We start from the raw sequence: 21,584 nt of genomic DNA on the forward strand, positions 1-21,584 counted from the left end.
CAATCAATTTCAATGAAACTGAAAAAATGAGTTCTTTTCTTGTTGCATCTGAAATTAAAAAGTGATTTATATTTTCTAATAAAGTGGTTTTCATTGATCTCCTTCTGAAAATGTATGGTTTCATTTGCACCCTTTTAAATTATAATAGTTTCCGTTTGTAAAAGAATGATTTTCCAATATCGTTTCTGGCTTTCAATTGATGATTAACTTTAATATAGATTTGAGGGAGAAGGTTTGGGGGAGAAGTACAATATTAAGAGCCTTCCCCCTCCAGGACAAAAGAGTGGCTACTTTTAATGACCTTAATATCCTCATACCACAGAATACTTTCACAAAATACAGTGTTGTCAGAAGAAAGTATGTTCCCTCTCTACCCCCCAAGAAATCCATTTTTCTATTTCACAGGTTTCCTTCTGTCATTGAATTTTATGCTTACACCAATTGTTTTCCATTTCTGTTTTGTCAGCCTGGCTGCAGGGCAAATGTGGAGAGAAGAGTTTTTGTCTTTCTCCCCACTGTCACCAAAAGCAAATTCTTACTTGGAGATACTCATGGTATCCTGTAGTTATTTGCTGAGTTCTGGCAGATGTGCAAACTGGCAGAGCAATTAGATTTCACTTTAATTTAGTATTATTGTCTTTTGAGCCATAATAATTAAACACCCGTTAAAAGAAGCTGTATTCTGAACACGTGATGGAGAATCGCCGCGTCTGGGGCTAGTGTTGAGTGAACAGGGTCATCTCACTGCTCTGTCGCCCTGAATGGGACATTCAGGCTGGAAATTCCTCCCAAAAAGGGGCATGGAGTGAAGTCAGGAGACCATGTTGTCACTAGACCTAGTTGAAAATGCAGCGCAGACCTGGCACTTGACATTAAATGTTGACGCAAAGGAAATGAAGGTTGGCTGAATCAATGAATGAATGGAAAAAACAATTTACAGTTCTCATGCAAAGGTCACTTTGGTAATATGATTTGAGTGCCCCTACATGAAAATATTTCCATCCCTCCAAATCTCATACGCCTGAATAGTTCCCCATTAGTCCCAGCTTATTTTTGTCTGAATTAAATCTTACCTTCTTCTATGTTCTTCTTTGAAGTGTACCTTGAGGGGGTAAGACTTCGATGGCTAACACCGTAATGTGAATTAGTTCATCACTGGTCCTTTGGGCCACATAATGACAGTGGGTATGAGAACAGGGCCTGGCATATGGTGAAAAGATCCAACAAAGGAAGCAGGGCCACTGAATTGTATTTTTGAAAGTGGTTAAAACAGGAAATGTTGTGTTATATATATGTTACTACAACAACTTTTTTTAATTGTACAAAACAATGAATGGGTCCTAATATAAACTATGGACATTAGTTAATAATATAATCCTCATAGTATTGGTTCATCAATTGTAACAAACGTACCACACTAATGCAAAATGTTAAATCATAGTGAAAACAGAGAGGGAGGAGGAGGTAGAAGGAAAACTCTACTTTCTACATGATTTTTCTGTAAACCTGCAACTGTTCTAAAAAAATAAATTTTTGTCATTTTTCAAAAAATAAAAAAAGTCTGAGGTATCATCTTTGAAGCTAAGCTTCTTAGCTCTGTGCAGGGCCCTATGTCTAATTACGCTCCCAGGTGCGACTACTGTTCAGACTTCCCAGCCCAGGTCCTTTTCTCTCCTTCATAAACTTTTAAGAAATAATTGTCCACCAATCCCCAGATCTTTGAAGGTCAAGACCAGTCAGGGCTCAGGGTTGATGACTTTTTACCCAGCTCAAAAATGAAAATAGTTATAAAAATAAAAAGAAGAGGAGAAGGAGGATTTATTAAGCACCTACTATGCACTAGGCATTTTCCATGCCTTTTTTGACTTCAATGTAATCTCACTGCACTGCCCGCCTTACAGTGGGGGACACCAAGACTTGAGGGAAAATGAGTCATTTCCCCAGGACCACACAGCAACTAACCGACAGAGCCAGGATTTGAATCCAGGTATGCATGTGACTCTCCGAAGTCTCCACTGTCCACCAGTCCACTCTACCTCCCTACTTTCGGCTACTATTAAAAATAAACACTTTAGAAATTCTATAGGACAAGTAACTCAGTTTCTTCAACACGTAAATTGCAAGAAAAGTAAAGAGGGAAGAGGAACCTGTAAACTAAAAGAGATTTAAGATATATATCGACCAAATGCAATATATGGATCTTGTTCGGATTCAGATTCAAACAATACAATTATTAAAAAGAAAAAGAAACAACTCATTGAGGGGGATTTCACTGGCTGTTTGATTATTCATATATGAACAATATGTTTTGGTTGCTACTAATAATCTATTGATTTTCTTAAATGGAAGTGTCATACTGACATATTAGCAGCTGAAGTGGCATGATATCTGAGATTGACTTCAAAATGGTGTGGGCAGGAGAATTATAGATAGAACAAGATCAACCTTGTGTCCATAATTGCTGAAGCTGGGTCTTGATTACTGAGAGCACCATTATTCTGGTCGCTTGATTTCTGTATAACTTCAGAAGTTTTTTTAGCGAAAACTTTTAAAAATAAAAGGAATAGCACCATTAAAAAATAATAAATGAATGCACAATGCTGTGAATATACTAAAAACATACTAAACTGAACTTGATGGTATGTGAATTTTATCTCAGTAAGGCTGTTATTTTTTTATTATATAAACCAAAGAGATTAAAGTAGATTAAATCTACTTTAATCAATCGCATCATTTCCCCAAGTTTTCCCCTAATGTCTCTGAGTATATGATTTTTAGTAACTGAACAAAAAACAACAACTCTGTCCTGATCTGTCCCATCTCATGTGTTCCAGACTGTTATCCAAATGCCTTTGGCACATGTTTACCAGGATATCTTTAGGAACCTCACATAAAAAAAGTCTAAAACCACAAAAACAAATAAAATTGCTCAGAACACACTCTCTCCTCTGTCTTCATCCAGAAGGGAAGAGCTGGCAAAGACCTGCTCTACAGTCCCTCAGATTTTGTGAAGAAAATAGAGGCGAGGAGACATCCTTTGATGTCTATAGCCCCAGTCTCTCATGGTGCTGCCCAAAGCACTGCCTTGAGAGAGATGCCTGTTCTGCTCTGAGCAGGAAAATGGCCTCTGTTTGCCCAAGCCTCCCTTGGAGCTCCCATCTCCTGCCCAGGGACAGTAATAACCTTCTAATGGGACTTGTCTCATTGTAGGCCAGAGTACTCACATGCCACTCCCTCCTACTCCACACTCATGTATCTCTTCAGAGTGTTCTCATCGCTCTCAAGTTCAAAACCAACATCCTAACTGTGGCCAGTGGCATGACCTCTGACAATCTCTCCAGTCTCATCTTGCACACAAGCCCATCTCTCTCTGACATCCAGGCACACTGACTTTTCCCAGAAAAAAAGCCCTTAAAAGCCCTTCCACCACAGGGCCTTTGAACATGCTCATCCCTCAGCCTGAAATGCTATTCCCTCTTTACATGGTTAAAGGATGAGATCTCAGAACAAGCTTCCCTGAATCCTGGAGACAAATTCCTCCATTGTTGGTTCCAAAGCACTTATTACAGCTAGAATTTCCCACTTACTTATTTGATTACTTGATTAGTGTCTGACTAACCCATAAGCTCCATGCAGAATGGGGCTATGTTTCCCTTGCTCACCACTGGATCCCCAGAACCTCACCTAAAGCCTCGCATATGGTAGGCACTCAGCATTGGTCGAATAAAATAAGGAATTAATGAATGAAGAATGAATGAGGGAATGGATCAATGAACTCTCCAAGACTACCTGCAGTCACTGCTTTTTAATAACTTACACACGCTCTGTGAAAGCATCTCTGCTTGCAAATTTAAGAGTTGTCTTTTCCAAAGATACTTAAAAGAAAAAGAAAACCCACCTCCAAAACAACCCACTTAAGAAGAACTCATCAGTGGCCTTCTATCACTGGCACAAATCCATATCATGGAAAGAACTTTTAGTACTTTAATGATGCCTCTCTGCCCTAGAGCATATGACAATAAGGAGCAATTAGCTCTACAACTATAATATGAAAAGGATGGAATGCATTTAAATTGGAATTGATTTTTGTTTAATCTGTGTTTTTATGGGAAGAAATCAGGTTTTGCCGAGCCAGCTCATTAGAAAGGACACGTTGGTGGGGTTTTGGACAGGTTGGAACTCCTCGTTCCCAACAGAGGAAGAGCCAGGACTCATCCTCCCTTGACTTTCCCTGTAATTATTGGCCCCTCCCCCACTCCCCACAGGTAAATAAATACTGAGCTTGGACCTTAACCAACCTCGGGTGTAACTGCTTTCCCTCATCTGTGCACATCCTTTCCCTCATCTGTATGCCCTGCCCGTGACCTCACCCTACTCAGGGTCATTGCCCCCAGGAAGTCTGTCTTATCTGTGCGCCCTGATCCAATTAAGTACTTTAATATGGGTTGGTCTCTGCCCAGAATCGTGACCAGGGAATAGCTGGGGAGACAAGAGTCCTGGCCTCAGCTCTGCAAATAGTTTCTCTTTGGTCATCCTGCATAACAAAAATACCATCTTGCTTTGGTGAGGGGCATGTGTTCCCAACTCAGAGTGTATAATGGAATCACTTGGGAACATTTTCCCAAGCCCCAAATGAGACCTAGTAAATTGGCATTTCCAGAGTAAGGACTGGGCATCCATAGGTTTTTAAGCACCACAGTTGTTCTGATGCACAGCTGAGGTTTAGGGCCACTGATGCAGCACTTGACAGTATACAAAGAGCCTCACCCTCATCCTAGAGGATTAAACAAGGAAAGTATAATGACCCCATTATTTAGATATGGAAACTGAGTCTTAAAGAGGTTAAACGATTTGCCCATGGACATTCAGTTCGTCAATGACCTAATCTAGACTCAGACAAAGGTCTAAACCTCAATTTAGTCCAGAATGAATGAAAGGTGATGTATTCTTGCTAATCAATAAGAATGTTGCGTGAAGGCAATGTAGCCACATCAGACACTGCTTAGCTGGGTTGGCAATGGGTTTGCAGTGCTTTTATGTATTTTTAAGTACCTTAAAGAGTAATGTAGTATCTGTCACATTCTGAGGGAAGGGGCCACAGGTTGTTGTGGTTAGTGTTGTGTGGCCTTGTTACTTGGCCCACACTGCTGGCTGTAACAGGCGGACGTAAAGCAGAGCCATAGCTTCTAAGGAGGCCTCTTACAATCAGATGGATGGTGAACGATTTCTGTGACCACTGCCTGATCATGATTAATCAACAGCTCAAAAAGATTTTATTGCAAGATAATTTGGAAGTAGAGGGCTGGGGAAAGGGAGGAGAAGTGAAGAGGCAGTAGTTGGAATGCAAAAATAGTGGGAAAGACATTGAAAAAGAAGCAGAAACAGAAACAGTCCTTTGCACAACAGTATCCCAAGATGAGGGAGCAGCAGTTGCCCCCTCTTAAGGACGACAGATGGCCAGGTCGCTATTGCTGCTGTTGCATTCTGAATGCATTCCAGTTCTCTGAGACCCAGTCGTGCAACTGCATGGGGCAGATTTCTATCTCCTTCACTTCCATGGGTATCCCTAAGATAAACGTATCACCACTTAGTACCTGAAAACCGATCAGCACAGCCAGGGAATGGGAAATGGCAATAGTAAGGCACCTTCCTGCTGGCCGAGCACCTCGAGGGAGGATGTTCTGGCCTCCGACCACCAGAGAGATGTCTGGATGGCTGTGAAGCTTCCCAGAATCCTCTGCTCCTGAGAGAAAATGCACGGCATCCACGCTATCCTGGACCACTGCCTGTGGAGCTGGCTATTCATTCCTTTGCCTCTACTGCCCTCTTGTGCTCAATTCCTAGAAATGGCAACTGCAGACGTCATTTTTCTTTCAATACTGAGTTTTTTAAGAATCCAAACCCAGAAAAAAATTATTCCAGGTCTGCCCATTATTTCATAGAAATTCATTGACCTGTACACATATAATATATTTGCTTTTCTCTATGTACATTAAACTTCAGTCAAAAGTATTTTGAATGTCCATGCATATGTTATGGCCTACTTTTAACACGAAGACATCACCAGTCCAACAGCAATATTAGGAGTAAAGAATCGGGCAGGGGGGAGGGGCAAAAGATAAGGAGAATTTGGGATTTTCTCTTTGATGAGGGTCCATTTTTTATTTTCCTCGTTGGAGCAATGAAAACTGTATAAAATTAAGCGTGATGATGATTGCACAACTAAGTGGGGATACTGTGAGACATGGATTGTTTATTTTGAATGTTCTCCATGATGACCGCTGGATGGAGGTTGCCGAAGGCTACAATGACTAGAAGCAGAAAGGCAGACTGTTGTGATGGAATATGGTCTGGCTACAGAAAGGAATGAAGTTGTGAGGCATACAACAAGGTGAATGAAACTTGAGGACATTATGTTGTGCAAAATAAGCCAGAAACAAAAGGACAAATATTGTATGGTCTCTTAGAAAATAGGCATGAGAAAATTGGAGCCTAGATTTTAAGCTCTTATAGCATAACTCTTATTCCTGAGCTTTAAATATTATTTCTAGATTCTGAGATGCTGTGTTACAGGAGTATCACCTGGTATTTCCCTGGAACTTTGGTTACATGTGTAATAGGACTCAGAGTTGGAGTTCTGCAGTTCTGAAAGTCAGCATTGCTACATACAACTGTTAAAGAAACAAAAAAAGAGATCGGGCTTCAATCAGAGATAAGAATGAAGCGGCGGGGACAAACAAATCAATAGATCAAGTCCTCAATCTTAGGAGTCGCCCTTATGAAACTTATTCCTACAAAAGGTAGGTTAAGCCTCCTTAAAATTAGGCCTAACAGTCACCCCCAGAGAAGTTCTTTTGTTGCTCAGATGTGGCCTCTCTCTCTAAGCTGACAGGGCAAGTGAACTCACTCCCCTCTCCCTCTACATGAAACATGACTCCTAGGGGTGTAAACCTCCCTGGCAATGTGGGACAGAAATCCTGGGATGAGACGGGACCCATCAAGGAACTGAGAAAACCTTGACCAAAAGGGGTAAGAGAGAAATGAGACAAAATAAAGTGTCAGTGGCTGAGATATTTCAGTGTTGAGTGGTTATCCTGGAGGTTATTCTTATGCATTATATAGATATCCCCTTTTTCGTTTATGGTATATTGGAGTGGCTGGAAGGAAGTAACTGAACTGTAGTGCTGTTTTCCAATAGACTTGTTTCTTGAAGATGATTGTATAATGATACAGCTTTTACAATGTGACTGTGTGATTGTGTAAACTTTGTATCTGATTCTCCTTTTATCTAGGGTATGGACAGATGAGTAAAAATATGGATAAAAAATAAACAAATAATAGGGGGAACAAAGGATAAAATAAATTGGATAGATGGAAATACTAGTGGCCAATGGGAGGGAAGGGTGAGGGGTATGGTATGTATGAGTTTTTTCTCTTTTCTTTTTTACTTTTTTTCTGGAATGATGCAAATGCTCAAAAAATGATCATACCGATGAATACACAACTAAGTGGTGATATTGTGAGCCATTGACTATATACCATGTATGGAATGCTTGTATGTTAAGAATGTTTGTATGGTGCTTGCTTCGGCGGCACATATACTAAAATTGGAACGATACAGAGAAGATTAGCATGGCCCCTGCGCAAGGATGACACGCAAATTCGTGAAGCGTTCCATATTTTTGAGAAAAAAAAAAAAAGAATGTTTGTATGTTGTTTTATTGATAAAAATGTTTTAAAAAGAAGAAGAAAGAAAGAAAGAATGAAGCCGATCTGGTTGGGACTAACATAAATCAGAATACAGGGTAAAGGACGATGGTGTTTGTGCTTTAGAACTTCACCTATTGTATGAGACCAAAGGAAGAGAACTTTTTTTTGTACAAAACTTAAAGTTTCTATAGCATACAATCTAACTCAACCTGTCCAGAGTTCATTTAAACAACCCAAATACATGGAGCCCAGAGTGAGAACAAGAGCTTGTAGTTCAGTGTAGTTTAATTTATTACCCAGATAGATCCCAGAGTATGTTGGGAAGATAATTTTTAAAAGTATTAGCAAAGTCAATATGGAACTATTAAACTTCCCATCTGGGAAATCCCCAATGCTCTCTCAAACATTAGGGACTCCCATGTTAACAGGCCAATCCGCTGATCTTGACTCTAGCTCTTATGAAACTTATTTCTGTAGCAGAGAAGTTAAGCTTATCTATAATTATGTCTAAGAGTTACTTCCAGAGAAATTCTTTTGTTGCTCAGATTTGAACTCTCTCTCTCTCTGTAAGTCCAACTCTGCAAGTAAAATCATTACCTGTCCCCCTTATATAGGACATGACATCTAGGGTTGTGAGTCTCCCTGGCAATGTGGGACGTGACTCCCAGGGATGAGTCTGGCCCCGGCACCATGGGATGGACAATGCCTTCTTGACAAAAGGGGGGAAAGAAATGTAACAAAATAAGTTATGAGAGACTAAGTTCAAATAGAGTTGAAAGGCTATTCTGGAGGGTACTCTGACGTAAGCTTCAGCTAGATATTGCTAATTGCCAAACCCCAACCAACATCATTCTTGTAAAGAATACCCAGAACTCTATCTCAGACCCTACAAAAGTTGCCATACTCCATGTTTCTTGAAGATAACTGTATGATGATATGGCTGTTGCAGTGTGACTGTGTGGTTGTGAGAGCCTTGTGTCTGATGCTCCTTTTGTCTACCTTATCGATGGACAAGTAAAACATATGGATTAAAAATAAATAAATAATAGGGGAAACAAATGTTAAAATAAATTTAGTAGATTGAAATGCCGGTGATCGGTGAATGGGAGGGGTAAGGGATATGGTATGTATGAATTTTTTGCTGTTTTCTTTTTATTGCTTTTTCTGAATTGATGCAGATGTTCTAAGAAATGACCATGATGATGAATATACAACTATGTGATGATAGTGTGTTATTGATTATTAAACAAGAACAAAATGATCATATGATAAGAATATTTGTGTTTGTATGTGGTTATGTATCATAAATAAAAAATAAATAAAAATTTTTTTTAAATGTTGCCATACTAAGTTTACTTTCCAGAAACCCAAAACCTTCAGATGAGTTTCTAGACCAGTTAAATCCTGAAACCCAGACGTGTCAATCTCTCCAAGAACATCAACCAATTCCATCCCCCATCTCGTATTGTTGACACCCCTTTTCAATGCAAAAAAAGTCAGAATGGGGATAGCCCAAATATCCCTAAAGATTGAGAAAAGGACCAAAGGAGAAGGAAGAGTTATAACAGAGAAGACAGGATTTAACAAATGGCTATGACTGCTGAATCATTACATTGGTATTTCTTTTTAGTCTTCAGTATCGTGGAACAACTAGAAGGAAAAACCTGAAACTGTAAAACCATAACCCATACCAAACTTTCGAATCTGTCCTATAACTACTTGCTATAATATACTTTGAAATTTACTGCTTTTTTGTATATGTGTTATATTTCATAGTACAAAATGTTTTAAAAAAAAGTCTATGCATGCATTCAGCTATCAAATATTTATTGAGTGCCTACCACAGGACAGGCCCTCTTTTAATAGAAAACATAGTCCTTGCCCTTATATAGGCCTATCTGGGGACATTGACAATAGATCCCATAAATACATGTGAAATGACAACTGTGATAGTGCTGTAAAGAAGAGGTGCCTGGGAAGGTCAGGGAAGGGTCAGAGTTACATTGTCAAAAAGACCAGGGGGAGCAGCATGGGCAGGGCCTTTGTGTCAAAATAGACTGGAAAAGAAAATAAGGGAAACAAAAAAGAAAAGACAAAAAAAAAGGGTCTGAGGCACATTTGAAGAAGGGAAGGAGGGCCTGTGTGGCTGGGATGTAAAAAGTAGGAGCGGGGGCCATGCTGGCTCAGCACGCAGAATTCTCTCTTGCCATGCTAGAGACCCGGGTTCGATTTCCAGTGCCTGCCCATGCTAAAAAAAAAAGTAGGTGTGGAAAAACAACCTAAAGGACAACAGCGGGACCATCCATGGACTGTTAGCCCTGTGAGGATTTTGGTCTTTATTAAAAGCATTGAAGACACTTTGTCCGCTGCTTCCTTGCTTGTTTTGTGGGGGGAAGATGATCAGATCTGTGTTTTGAAAAGATCCTGCGGATTACAGGGTGGAAGATGGATGCAAAAGTGAGGAAACTAGATGAAAGGCTATTAACAAAATCCAGGTGAGAGATGACAATGACTGGTTCAGATGATATTGGCAGATGTGGAAAAATGTAGAGGGCATCAAGGGGTATGGTACTGAATGAGGCTCTCCCCCCGCCCCAAAATTCATGTCCACCAGAATCCCAGAATGTGGCCCTGTCTGGAAATAGACATTGCAGATGTAATTAGTTAAGATGAGGTCATACTACATTAGGGTGAGCCCTAAATCCAGTATGACCGGTATCCTTATAAGACATGGAGAGGTCACACCCAGACCCAGACACACAGGGGAGAAGGCCACGTAGCACCAGAAGCAGAGATGCATGTGATGTGGCTATAAGCCAAGGATTGTTGGCAGCCACCAGAAGCCAAGAGAGAGGCAGCAGATGCTCTCTCTGAACCTCCAGATGGAACCAACCCTGCCGGCACCTTACTATCTGGCGTCTGGCCTCCTTAGTTGTCAGAGAATAAATTTCTGTTGTTTTAAGCCACCCAGTTTGTGATAATCTGCTACGAAATTGGGCTATTGCTATTGAGCCCAACACTACGAAATTGGGCTCAATAGCAGATTGGATGTGGAAGGATGGTGAGGGACAGAGTCATCAGGGAGGATAGAGGATTCTGGTTTGGGTAAGAGGCGGAACACTGGCAGGGAACCAGATTTTGGGAGCATGGGAAAAATATGAGGTAGATTTTGGACAAATTAAGGTTAATGTGCTTTTACAACATTGAAGTGGATATGTCAGTTCATTCATTCATTCATTTAACAGATACTTACTGATCCCTCAATATGCCTCAGCCACTATTCAAGGCTTCATAGATACAGCAATAGACAAAACAGAACCAAATTCTTTCCCCTGTAGAGATTGCTTTCCCACTCATTCCTTTGCACAACCCAACATAGCCCTCCAAGACAGATGGCAATCCACTCAATATTGATCAAATTTATTTGGAGAGCTGATTACACATGAGACACTGAGTTGCTCACCTTGGCTTGGAGATTCCAGAATCTCATATATTTCTTTTCTTTTTAAAAAATTTTCCCAAGTTGAATTCTTGATGTTCTCACAAGCAGTGTGGACAACAAAAGCTATAGGCTGAACCCCCAGTCTTGGGGTTTGTTCATATGAAACTTAACCCCACAAAGGATAGGTCAAGCCTACTTAAAATTAGGCCTAAGAGTCACCCCCAAGAGAACCTCTTTTGTTGCTCAGATGTGGCCTCTCTCTGCAACCAACACAACAAGCAAACTCACCACTCTCCCCCTATCTATGTGGGACATGACTCCCAGGGGTGTGGACCTTCTTGGCAACATGGGACAGAAATCCTAGAATGAGCTGAGACTCAGCATCAAGGGATTAAAAAGACCTTCTCAACCAAAAGGGGGAAGAGTGAAATGAGACAAAATAAACTGTCATTGGCTTAGAGATTCCAAACAGAGTTGAGAGGTTATCCTGGAGATTATCCTTAACGCATTAACTAGATATCACCTTGTTTGTCAAGATGTAATGGAGAGGCTGGAGGGAACTGCCTGAAAATGTAGAGCTGTGTTCCAGTAGCCATGTTTCTTGAAGATGATTATATAATGATATAGCTTTCACAACGTGACTGTGTGATTGTGAAAACCTTGTGTCTGATGCTCCTTTTATCTACCTTGTCAACAGACAAGTAGAACGTATGGAATAAAAACAAATAATAAGGGGAACAAATGTTAAATTTAGTTTGAAATGCTAGTGATCAATGAAAGGGAGAGGTAAGGGATATGGTATATATGAATTTTTTTCTGTTTTCTTATTATTTCTTTTTCTGAATAGATGCAACTGTTCTAAGAAATTATCATGATGATGAATATGCAACTATATGATGATATTGTGAATTACTGATTATATATGTGGAATGGAATGATCAAAAGTTAAGAATGTTTGCATTTGGTGTTTTCTGGTATTTAAAAAAATAAATCAATAAATTTAAAAAATTTTTATTGTGGTAATACATATACAATAAAGTTCCCATTTTAGCCATTTTCATTCGTGTGATACATGTGACATTCACAATATGGTTCTACCATCACCACCATCCATTATCAAAATTTTTCATCACCCAAACATAAACTCCACACCCATAAAACAACTCCTTCCTACCCCTGTCCCTGATAATCTGTAATCTATTTTATGTCCTTATGAATTTGCTTATTCTAGATATTTCGTATATATGAAATTTTTCATTCTATCTCTCATTCTCAACTTATGGACTGACCTTGGTAAGAATTTCTCCCTGGATATCTCCAGGCCATGAGATAAAAGTAATTTGAGAAGCTCGTGAAGAAAACCCCAAAGATCCTTAAGCAAAGGAATCAGCCAAACCAGAATCTTGAGGAGGAAGGGAGCTTAGACTTTATGTAGAGAACTTTCCCAAGCTGAATTCCATGGAACACTGGCTCCTTGAGATGCTCAAAACCAAAATGTTTCTGTGCCCCAAAGAGTTGGAAAAATGTTCCTGCATTATTGCTCTCTTAGAATGTCATGATATACACTAGGACATTAAAAGATCTGAAAAGTCCTGCAGCAAAGGGAACTTTTAAAATTCTTTGTAACATGTATTTCCAAAGTTATTTGACAGGCCGAACCTTTTATCTCACAACACCTGTCACTACACCAGGGAACACTTTTTGGTCACTACACACCCTGTTACAACAGAATAATAATAGCTACTATTATTTATTTTCTACTCTATGCCATGTACTTCTTGTTATCTCATCCCATTTTCAAAACAACTTTATATTCTTTTATACTATATAACATATATATTTTATATATGTGTGTGCATAAATTATATACATATTATATTATTATATAGCATTTAACAGATGAGAAAACTGAAGCTCAAAACAAATAACTTTCCCAAGGCCACATAGCTGGTAAGTGATCACCACATGTTTTGAATGAAGGCTCTTACCCATTGGTCTCTACTGCTTCCAATCTAGGCCAAATCCTAGCCAATGCTTGAATATACCCATACTGGGAATTGTACAATCTTTTTAAGCACCACCAGAGAGACAAGAAACTCACCATCTCTCAAAACAACAGCTTTCATTATTGAATATCTTTAAATATATAGAAAGTTCTTTATATTGAGCAGAAATCTGCCTATATAGGTAACTTCCATTCATTATTTCTGGTTTTTACTTCAGGGATGATATGGGCCAAATCTAATGTATTTCCATGTGAGCACCATTCAAATATTTGAAGACAGTTATTGTGCCTGCCTTCAAAAAATTACCTTTATAATCACATTTTTAGAAATGGCCTGGAGTCACTATATAAACTGGGATTTGAACTAGGTTTTCTAAATATTTTGTCTAATTCACACTATTGGAAGTTTCCATAGTTTCTACAGTGACATAAAAACAGTTTGTTCATTTGTTTGTGTTATCACGGAGGGACCAGACAGAGATGGACAGCAAGATGTGTGTGATGTGTGCATTAGGATGGATTTTGGTATAACTGGATTCAAATGCATTTGATACTTAGCAATGAAAGAAAGAAAGAAACAAACCTTGGAACAAAGAGGACTTATATAATTGTGCAGCAGGAACAAATTCTTCAAAGTACAGAGCACCCTCAATCTTTCCCTACTAAATTCTTTCTTTGCCAGACTGGTTCCTGAGGTTTTTTTATTATACAGAGAGGCACAAAAAATGATTTTGCAGGAGAAGTGGGAGAAAGAAGAAGGGAATCTTACTCGCTGAATTCTGGAGCTCCTCTTGGTTATGGAGATTTAGGTAATGGGTCAAGCGGAAAAGAAACTTTAAAAAAACAAGTGGCAATGCTAAATCAATCTACATAATAAAGAACATGGAGGGGGACTGGAGGGGAAAACAGAAAGCACAGGGGCTTGAAGTTGAAGAAGAGTTTGAGGGGATTTGATAAAAAAGCTCAAGGGTAGCTCCAGAGGTGGGAGAATGCAGGAGGAAAAGAAAAGCAATTTTTTATAAGTTTTGTGTGTTTTGAAATGAATCCCTTTTGCTGTTCTTCAAGAGAGGCAGTGAAGACTGAAATTCCTTTTTAATTAATTTTGGCTGGTAGGTTGTGATTCTTTGAATGTGACTGCTGAGACTGGACTGTGGAACTCAGGATTACAATTGCTTTTGATGATCCTCTGGTATCAAGTTCTGTATCTACTACAGGTGAATATTAGCCTAGAGCATTTAAAAATTGCATTCTAGAATCTGGAAGGATGTATACTTTCTTTGCTTATCTGCGTTTCTAAATTCTCTAGAATGAAGAATTTTAGTTAGAAAAAAAATTAAGTGAATCTCAGCATTTCATCTGCATGGTATAGGCTGTTCACCCGTGTTTCCTTAAAGCACTGCTGGGGAGTGGGGAGCGGGAGTGGAAGTATGGAGGAAGTATCAAGAAGGATTATGAGATTTCTAAGTAATCTCTTTTCAAAGTCCCAGTTTTTGGTGCTTAATCTATTTTCTGCTGCCTTATTTGGGACATTAAACAGTCCCAAGACAAACGATACCCCCTCTTTGCATGAATAGTGCTGTGATGGGATAAGACAAAGTGGCAAGAAACAATTGGCCACAGAGCCCCGGTAGGGCCCGGTAGTTTTTACCCTTTTATGGGAAAAAGTATGCCCTAATTATTCTCCATCCCCCCTCCAACACAACCACAACCCCACACCTACACACTCCAGGCAAAGATAGTCTAGCTGAGTCTCTCCATCCTGGATGATGTCCACAAGGTGAGTTGAACACAAGGACGTGACACATTATCATCATAATCAGTGGCTTGTGAAAGCTGTGGAGTTGAGGGGATGCATATAAAACTTCTCCAAATTCGGGGGTGGGCTTGGGTACCTTGAAAAAGCCCTCAAGTCTGATTTAGAAACACATCCCTGAAGAGACAGACTGTAACCTCCCCCAACCCCCAGAATCCATCTCCTGGAATTCTCTGACTTCCCTTCTGAAAGGTTTAGGAGGTGAAAGGGTGAGAAAGAAGAAAGGTACACCAGGAAATTTTAAGGGGGGGGGGGGGGGCGTATTTCTGCGCTCCCGGGCAGAACTCACCAAACCCAAGATGGAGGGAGGTAGGTGAGTGCGCGCGTGGGCTTTGGCACAGGCAGCTTTTAAGGATGGAGGTCAGGTGACGTCCAAAAGGGGCAGTTCATTAGTTCCTGAAGTCATGTTGGGAGGGGCGACACAGCCTCCGCAGCTCCAGTTGCATTGCCCTTCCCCGTTCCCCTGATCTAACACCTTCTTTCTGATTTTTCTTTTAAAAAGACAGCGATAGTGTTACTGGACAAAGACAGTAGATTTCTTTGGGCCAGTGTACTCAATGCCCAATCCCTGAGATACCAGGGTTTCAAAGAGAGAAAGTTTATTGCTAAACGTGAAGCAGGAAATCAGCTTGCCTGTCGGCCCAAAATGTATCACTCCATGTTTTAGTTTGTAAAAGCTGCCAGAATGCAATAGAGACAGAATGGCTTTTAAAAAGAGGAACTTATTAAGTTGCAAGTTTACAGTTATAAGGCCTTGAAAATGTCCAAACTGAGGCATCCAAGGAAAGATACCTTGATTCAAGAAAGGCTGTTGGGTCCAGAACACCTCTGTCTGCTGGAAAGGCACATGGCAACATCTGCTAGCTTTCTCTTTTTCTTTCATAAGGCTTCCCTGGGGTACTTGCCTTCTGCATCTCCAAAAGTCTCTGGCTGTGTGGGCTCTGTAGCTTTTTCCAAAATGGTTCCCTCTTAAAGGGCTCCAGTAAGCAACCCCACCTTGAATGGGTGGAGATACATGCCCATGGAAACCACCTAATCAAAAGGTCCCATCCACAATTAGGAGGGTCACATATCCATGAAAACAATGAAAAAGATCCCACCCAGCAATAGTGAATCAGGATTAAATAGCATGGCTTTTCTGGGGTACATGACAGTTTTGAACGGCACACCTTAAACTGCACTAACTCTGATAGTTTTATAGTATCGAAAAATGGGCAGATTTTAGGATAATGAGCACAGTGGCTCCAGATGATGTAATTGGAGATGATCTAATTATTGAGCATGTGCAGATTGATTACACGAGTCACCGAATGTATGTAAGAAAATGGCAGCCTTAATATGAGGATAGGCATGATTTTCAGTATTATAATAAGGTATAGGTGACTTAGAGGTTAAAGTCTAAGCCACTGCATGTGTCACGTAGGCCCATTTTGGTTACGTCCAGCTTGTGTTATCAAGATAACTTTGGATTTGGGGTGGGTTAGTTCTGAGCTGACCTGTGGCCCTTCGTTAATTAACATTAGGGGCTCTCTTTAGTTATCACAAGACTCTAAATTTAAAAAAGCAGATAAAATGGGTACAAGTGAGGTCAGTCCCACAGTTTTATAATCACAAGGGCACAAGATAAAAGCTACACAATTATCATCAGAGATCAAGGCAGTTGGATTACAGTTCAAAGGTTTCAGGTATTTCCCTCTGTCTACTCCAATATGCCAAAAAGCAAAAAGGAGTTTCTATATTATTCAGCAACCATAATCATCCCTTGTAATTTCTCGGTTATGATAGCATAGCGGCTGCCATAACAAAGTACCACAAACTGGGTGACTTAAAACATACGAATTTATTCTCTCATAGTTTGAAGTCCCAAATCGAGATATTGCAGGGTCATGCTTCCTTGGAAGCTCTAGGGAAGATCCTTCCTTGCCTCTCCTGGCTTCTGGTGGCCCCAGCAGTTCTTTGTTTATAGCAGCATAACTCTAATCTCTGCCTCCATCTTCTTCCCCTATGTTTCTGTGCCTAATTCCCCTCTCCTTTTTCTTATATAGGTAGCAGTCAGCAGATATAGGGCCTATCCTAATCCAGTGTGACCTCATCCTAACCTGATTAGAGGTGCAAAAACCTTATTTCCAAATAAGGCCACATTCTCAGGTTCTAGGAAGACAGGAATTGGGGGTGGGCCTGGGGAAGGCACTATTCAACCCACTTGTTTTAGTTTGCTAAAGCTGCTGGAATGCAATATACCAGAAACAGAACAGTTTTTAAAAGGGGAATTTATAAGTTGCAATTTTACAGTTCTAAGGCTGTGAAAATGTCCAGATTAAGGCATCAACAAAAGGTTATCTTCATTCAAGAAAGGCTGATGCCACACTGTTAAAAAAAGCTAGAAAAAAAAAAAAGTAATCAGACTTCATCTGATTCATCTGAGAATGAATGAAGCTGATCTGAATAAGACTATGGTAAACCAGCATACTGGATTATATGGCCCATATTTTCTTCAACCTCTGTGTGAGACCAAAGGGGCAGATGTTTATTTGATGTAAAATTGATATTTTGGGTAGCATATTATATAATTTATCTTGTATAGTCAGTTTACTTGAACACCATAACTACATGGAATCTTGAATAGGGCATGAGATCTTGTTGGTTTGTACAGGTTAGTATGATACCCGGATATAGCCCAGAGTAAGTTGTGCAGAGAATAAAAAAGTGTTTGCAAAGTCCCCTTGGGGAGCTGGGAAGAAAGGCGGAAATATTCAACTTCCCCATTTGGGGGATTCTTGATATTCTTGCATGCAGTGGGGACAACCAGTTCAAAAGGTTGAGCCCTCAATCTTGGGGCTTGCCCCTATGAAGCTCATTCCTGCAAAGGAGAAGCTAACCTTGCTTATAATTATGCCTAAGAGTCACCCCCAGAGAACCTCTTTTGTTGCTCAGATGTGGCCTCTCTCTCGAAGCCAACTTGGCAGGTGAACTTACTGCCCTCCCCTCTATGTGGAACATGATTCCCAGGGGTGTAAATCTCCCTGGCATTATGGGACCTGACTCCCAGGATAAGCGAGGCCCTGGCATCATGTGAATGAGAAAGCCTTCTTGATCAAAAGGGGGAAGAGAGGAATGAGACAAAATAAAGTCTCACTGGCTGAGAGATTACGAACAGAGGTTATTCTTATGTATGATATAGATATCCCTTTATAGTTTATAGTGTATTGGAGTGGCTGGAGAGAAGTATGTGAAACTGTTCAAACACAACCTTGATTCTTGAAGAAGACTGTAAAACTATATAGCTTTTACAATGTGACTGTGTGATTGTGAAAACCTTATATCTGATGCTCCTTTTATCCACAGTATGGACAGATGAGTAAATAAAAATAAGGACAAAAATAAATAAATAATAGAGGGAGATAAAGGGTTAAAAACTGGATAGATTAAAAAAATAAAAAATAAAAATTGGATAGATTGAAATACTGTGGGTCAGTGAGAGGGAGGGCTAAGGGATATGGGACGTATGAGTTCTTTTTTCCTTTTTATTTCTTTTTCTCGAGTGATGAAAATGTTTTAAAAATGATCATGGTGATGAATACACAGCTATGCTATGATATTGTAAGCCATTGATTGTATAATATGGTTGGACTCTGTGTGTGTGGATGTTTCTCAATAAAAGTTAAAAAAAAAAAAGGAAAAGAAAGGCTGATGCCATGTGGAAAACCTCTGTCAGCTGGGAGGGCACATGGTAACATCTGCTAGCTTTCTGTTCTCATTTCATGAGGCTTCTGCAGGGGCGTTTTCCTATCTGCATCTCCAAAGGTCTGGCTGTGTGGGCTCTGTTGCTCTGCTGACACTGAAGCTTTTTCCAAAATAGTTCACTCTTAAAGGACTCCAGGAAGCAACCCTACCTTAAATCGGTGGAGATGCATCTCCATGGAGACCGCCTAATCAAAAAGTCCCACCCACAGTTGGGTGGGTCAGTCTCCATGGAAATAATCAAAAAAGATCCCACCCAGCAATATTGAATGAGGATTAAAAGACATGGCTTTTCTGGGGTCCATGACAGTTTCAAATCAGCACACCACCACAGTGATTAAAACCTTGGCCTTTGGGGTGCAAAGTCTTGCTCTGCTACTAACTAGTTATGAGAACTTGGGCAATTTATCCAACATTTACACATGTGTTATTTTATCCCTAATGCGTGGATTTTATCCACCCTGTGGAGCTATTGTGAGGGTCGACTTAGAAATGTTCGTAAAGCATTTATGAGCCCAGTACACAGCGCTTGCTCCTTACCAAGCTGCCTTGGTAGCCATTGTCATTGTCATCTCACATCAATGTGACGCCTCATCTTTCTCCAGCTCTTTGTGGCTTTTCCACCCTCAGGGCCCTTAAAGATCAGGCTTGCCAGGGTTCTGTCCTGAACACGTGCTCCTCTGCTATAGGCAGCACCTCCCCCCGCCCCCCCAGTGTACCTGTGTGTGGGGAGAAGGTGCAGGGAGCAAATCTACTCAGTCTCTGGCATCAAACTGCCCAGTTCATGTCCATCTCTGTCACTGACTGTTCTAAGCCCTTGGGTAAATTACTTACCTCCTTGTATTTAATTTGTAGTGAGGATAAGGTGGCTGTGAAGATTAAATGAAAATAACCCCTTTATGTTAAGCTTTGAGAACAGTACCTGGACAAAGTAGCAGTGACATAAGTGTTTGCTATGACAGTATTATTTTTATTTTGTCCCATGAATACTTTAGACAAGGTCCCTCCAAAACCTAACTCCTCATCTTCCCTCTAAACCTGCCCCTCCTCCCAGGACCCCTTACTCATGTGGTGGCATCCTATAGACCCACCACCAAAGTAGAAACCTTGACACCTTTCTCTCCTACGAGCCCTTTGTAAATCCAATCACCAAAACCTGTTATTTTCACCATCTAAGCAGTTCATGAAAGTGTCCTCTCCACTGTCTCACTTTCGTGGTGGAGATTATTGGGCAACAAATACTCACCTCCCTGCCCCCCATTTCCATGACAGGAGAGCACCTCCCTATCTGTTGATGTTGGGTTTGTTCAGGTGGGCGATGGGATGATAAAGGATATAACTGTGGCTGTGTGGCTGGACTCAATCTCATGTGTTCCTACCGTTTGCCATGTGAACATGTCTCAGGTAGCCTAAGTCACCTGAACCACCTTGAGCTACAGACAGGTGCAAGAGAAAGAGGGGGGGAAAGCCTTATTCTTGTCTATCACCAAGATTTTGTGGCTGGTTACAAAATGGCTATAAATAGAAATAGCAGGAGCTGATACACCTTTCTTTTCTAGGCCAGGCAGTTATCTCTTAATTGTTATTCCTGCTTCTAGCCTTATCTCTCTCAAATCCATGCTCCAAGAGGCTAACCTAATGTTCAAATCCAGTAGGAGTTGATCACTTCATTTACTCAGAACTTCTTAAAAATGACAGAAACCAAATTCAAAACACTTTAGATGAAACAAAAGAAAAGGGTGTGGATTTATTGGCTTGTATAAATAATCCAGGGGAGGATTAGCTTCTGGAATGATTGAATCCAGTTGATCTAATGAAATAATTAGAGATCTGTCTCTCCTTGGCTCAGTTCCATTCTGCTCTATGGCTTCACTCTCAAACAGGCCCTCTCCAGTGACAGAATTGTCTCTAAAAAGTTCCAGGTTTAGGGGTGGGTCATGGTGGCTCAGCAGGCAGAGTTCTTGACTGTCATCAAAAAAAAAAAAAAAAAAAGTTCTGGGTTTAAATCCTACAATTTTATTAATTCCAAGGGAAAGTGAACTCTTCTTTCTTTTTATTTACACAAGCAGGCACCGGGAATCAAACCCAGGTCCTCTGGCATGGCAGGTGGGCATTCTTGCCTGCTGAGCCACCGTGGCCGGCCCAAGTCTTCTTTCTTAACTGCTTTGATGGAAGTCCCAGGGAAGTCTCTCAATGGCCTGGTTTGGGTCATTTGCACTTCCTTGAATGGATCACTTTGACCAAGGACAGACCTTGAGCCTGAGAGTGGGATCCATCATCTCAGTCCTGTGGACTAAGAGTGAGTAAGAGAAGGATTCTTCCCCAAGAGAAGAGGTGGGATTTGTCACCAGAGGACAAAACAACAGAGTCCTACCATCACTCTTCCTCCTAAAGCCCTTCCGTGTCACCCACAGGATAAACTCTGGTGTAAAATCCAAGGCCCTCCATGACCTGATCCTGTTCTAGCCTTACTCCTTGACACCATGTAACCTGTACTCCAGACTCCAGCAACCCTGCACCCCCCATCCCACACAGATGGGCAGCCTTTTTCCTCGACTAATTCCTCCTTTTTCTTGAAATTCAACTTGGGCCTCCCCTGGACCACAAAAATCTCTGTGGGCCATGCTGTTTCAGGCTGTGCTTCCACTAAGATGGAGTTTTCACCTTTTACTAGCATTTAGGAGTTTGGCATAGAGGAGTCACACAGTAACTACTGAAGCAATGGAGCAACAGAGAAATGAAGGAATGAGTGAATGACAGAAAAGATGAGAAACCCAGCAAGTGTTTGTTGAATGAGTGAACTGGTTTAAAAGAGGAAATTTATTGCCTCCTCTAAGTGAAAAATCCAGAGGAAGAGCTGAATGGTTGGAGAG

The 21,584-nt window shown here is 40.6% G+C and overlaps 1 non-coding gene across 1 annotated transcript; it reads left to right on the forward strand.

The window, feature by feature from the left end:
- Positions 1–7,577: 7,577 nt before the first annotated feature.
- LOC143660493 (U6 spliceosomal RNA) lies at positions 7,578–7,684 on the forward strand. Its single transcript, XR_013164089.1, has one exon. It is a non-coding gene; the product is annotated as a U6 spliceosomal RNA (small nuclear RNA).
- The last annotated feature ends 13,900 nt before the right edge of the window (positions 7,685–21,584 follow it).

The sequence above is a fragment of the Tamandua tetradactyla genome, chromosome 16, assembly GCF_023851605.1.
Source record: "Tamandua tetradactyla isolate mTamTet1 chromosome 16, mTamTet1.pri, whole genome shotgun sequence".
Classification (NCBI taxonomy): domain Eukaryota; kingdom Metazoa; phylum Chordata; class Mammalia; order Pilosa; family Myrmecophagidae; genus Tamandua; species Tamandua tetradactyla.